Here is a 3,594-nt window from a genome sequence, read left to right on the forward strand (position 1 = left end):
GATAAAAATTATAATGGTAATGAAAATAGTGTTTGGGTTAGCACTGACTATGTGCCAAGCACTAAGTGCTGGGTAGATACAATATAAGCAGTTTCTCCCATTTGGTACTCACAGTTTAAGAGGGAGAAAAATGAGTGTTTTGCTGGTCGAGTAGCTGTGGAAAATAAAAATTATCTGACGTCTAAAATCTCACAGCAGACAAGTGTGCATATCAAACTCTCAAAGTTGGAGGCTAAGTCTGAATATCCATTACAGATTTGAATAGTCAGGCCCATGTTCTTTCTCATAGTCCCCGCTGGTTCTAAATTCAGCCATATTCAGCCGGGTGCTGCTGGCTGCTGCAGCTCTTGGCCCTAAACCGCTCTAATCCGCCATGGCACCCACTAACCCACCACCGCCCAGGTCTGCCAGCTGCTCCAGCTGCATGAGCTGCTCCAGGACCAAGCCTGGGGACAGACTGCCACCTCCTCCATGCTGGCCTCCGCACTCCTGGACAATGCTGACTGGATGGATGGGCAGCTGGTGCCCAATGGGTGGTGCGATGTAGAGCTGCTTGCTGAGTGGCTGGCCGGCCTCTTCCCCACTCTGCTGAGTTGTGACAACCCCAAGCCCTTGCCAACTTCCTCCAAGGCCTCTCGGCCCACCTCCACCCTGGACGCTGGGAACCCCACACCAAAGGCATGGAATGTGGGGCACCAAAGATTAAGGATAAGCTAATGAGGTTTTTTTATCATTGTGAGAAGTTTGTAACTGATGTGGAAGAGAATGCTACAGCACTTCACCAAGTAGACACCTTCAAATATGGACCAGAAATGCAAAAAAAATTTGAAAAGAGTCTCAGCCTTTTTTCAGGTGCAAGCACATGATTTAAATGCAGATTTGATTTGAGTGGTGTTTTTCACCTGCTCATTTGATCTGGCTATTAAAAATATTCAGTTCCTCTGGTGTGACATCTTTGACACAGATGATGCTAAAATACTGGAATACCTAAATGATCTCAAGCAGTACTGGAAGAGAGGATATGGTTTTTCTATTAACAGCCGATCCAGTTGTAATCTGTTTCAAGACATCTTCAAAAACTTGGACAAGGCAATTGCTAAGAAGCAAAAGTTTTCATTCATGCTGTACTCAGGGTTATCCAGCAAAGAAGAGCAGAATGATCTAATGAAATGAGAAAGAGCCTGGAAGTCAGAGGACCTGGGTTCCAATCCCCATTTTGCCATTTGCTTGCTGAGAAGTCAAGTCACTTAACCTCTCCATGCCTCAATTCCCTCATCTACAGAATGGTGGTTCAATGCCTGTCTCCCTCTTACTTAGATTGTGAACACCACATGGGTCCTGGATTATGTGATCTACCCCACACTTAGCTCATTGGCACATAGTAAGCACTTAACCAATACCTCACCTCCTCCAGGAGGCCTTCCCAGACTGAACATTCCCATTCCCTCTGCTTCTTCTCCCCTCCCCATTACCCCTACTCCCTCCCTCTGCTCTCCCCCTTCCCCTCCCCCCAACAGCACTTGTATATTTTTGTATATATTATTTATTACTCTTATTAATGATGTACAATTATCTATGGTTCTATTTATCTATTTTGATGATAGTGATGCCTGTCTACTTGTTTTGTTTTGTTGTCTGTCTCCCCCTTCTAGACAGTGAGCCCATTGTTGGGTAGGAATTGTCTTTATCTGTTGCCAAATTGTGCTTTCCAAGCGCTTAATACAGTGCTCTGAACACAGTGTGCATGTATCTGCATGATGTCATATATGTTGTCATCTGGAGATTGAGAGGCTCGTCAGCATCCATCTTACTGATGATTAATCAATCAAACCTCAAGTTATTGCATGAGAGAGCATAGTATGGATCATTCCATTTTCACTGTCAGTAATCAGGCTACCTGACTAGCCATGATGGGGCCGGAAGGCAAGGCCGGAACTGATGCTGGTAAATAATTCTTGTAGTTGCTCCACCTGGCCATACCTAGCTTCTGCAACCTCTGATAACTGCATCAAGCTGACCGGCCCTATTGAATAGTAACTCAGTATGATATAGTCATGCTGGAGGACAGAATCTTCACTAGAGTGTAGAGGAGTGGCCACGGAAGCTGGAGGCAATTGCTGGAGGCCTGCCCTCTAGGCCAGTGTTTGAGGTCACTCAGCCAGTGATCATCTGGGATTGAATGTGGACTCTCAAGGTAAAGCTCATCTTAATAAGCCATGTGTGATGAAGTTTACTACCTACAACTGCTGAAGAAATAGTATTTGCTATAGGGAGCCCAGTTGGTTCCCAATTGGAATCCTTAGCTTTTTTTTTTCCTTTCTTTCAATTTGTTTCTTTTCTTTTCCAGGATGGGTGATTGTCCACAGCATTTTTCAGGTAGAGATATCCTTAGTATTATAATCTGCATGAGCAAAAATGGTGAGTTGTAGAACCTCTCACTTGCTTGCGGGTTTTCCCTTCTTTCCAACAGTGTGAGCTCAATTACCCTTTGTAACCCGAACCCTATGTCCACCCCTCGCCAGGAGCTGGCAACTGCAGGTATTTGTAGGGATGTGACACCAAGTTTGCCTAATGGTTAGAGCCCGGGCTTGGGAGTCACACCCACCTCTGCCTCTTGCCAGCTGTGTGACCTTGTGGCAAGTCACTTAACCTCTTGGTGTCTCATTTACCTCATCTGTAAAATGTGGATTAAGACTGTGAGCCCCATGTCAAACAGGAACTGTGTCCAACCTGATTTGCTTGTATCCATCCCAGCTCTTAGTACAGTTCCTGGCACAGAGTAAGTGCTTAACAAATGCCGGCACCAGGGAAGAGCCGCCAACCATCAATTCAATCAAGTGTTGGGTCCCCCAGTTTCCATTAGGTAGTACATGAAGCTTTCCTACATATTCTCAAAATGTTGGATGTCATTTTATTAGCTTATTCATCTGTTGACTGACTGATTCACTAATGGCAGACAATGATTCAAGGTAAAGTGGGAAGGCAAGCTCTTCCATCTTCTCTGTAATTCTTAACAGGAAATTTGGCTGGATATTCACTGAGAGGGTGCATACTATACAACAATTTTTTTTCGAATACACAGACTTGGTCTTCAGTACTAAGGAGTTGACATGCATTGCCACCTTGATTACCATTCACTTGAATTAATTAACTGTATCTTTTTCAGTGGACTCAAATTATATTTATTGTTTTCTCCCTGGAATCTCATGTATCTCTTTCTTCCATTTGAGGCTTGCATGCCAGTTGAAAGTATTATCATAAAAGACAATGCTGATTTTTTCCTTTGTAGTTAAACCAGTATCATCTCCTTGTTCCTATAAATATATTTTAATGTGAGGGCAAGGTTTGAAGTATGCAGTATGTCAGGAATATCAGATTTTGAGGAGTCAGAAAAGCAATTCAAATTGGATTTAACTAGACAGTGAAAGCACAGTTTTATAATGCTTCTAATATCTGGTCATTGGATGCCCTGTCTTTTCTACAAGAGACATTGTAATTTTCTTCTGAGGTGGTTTAAGGATATGTAGAACTGAAATTACCCAGTTATGCTATGAATTACAGCTATCACCTGGGTATAAAAAAGACACTAACTGA

General features: G+C 43.3%; 1 pseudogene; it reads left to right on the forward strand.

Moving 5' to 3' along the window:
- Window positions 1-366: 366 nt before the first annotated feature.
- LOC100091125 lies at window positions 367-1,173 on the forward strand (annotated as a pseudogene).
- The last annotated feature ends 2,421 nt before the right edge of the window (window positions 1,174-3,594 follow it).

This window comes from Ornithorhynchus anatinus, chromosome 1 (assembly GCF_004115215.2).
Source record: "Ornithorhynchus anatinus isolate Pmale09 chromosome 1, mOrnAna1.pri.v4, whole genome shotgun sequence".
NCBI lineage: Eukaryota > Metazoa > Chordata > Mammalia > Monotremata > Ornithorhynchidae > Ornithorhynchus > Ornithorhynchus anatinus.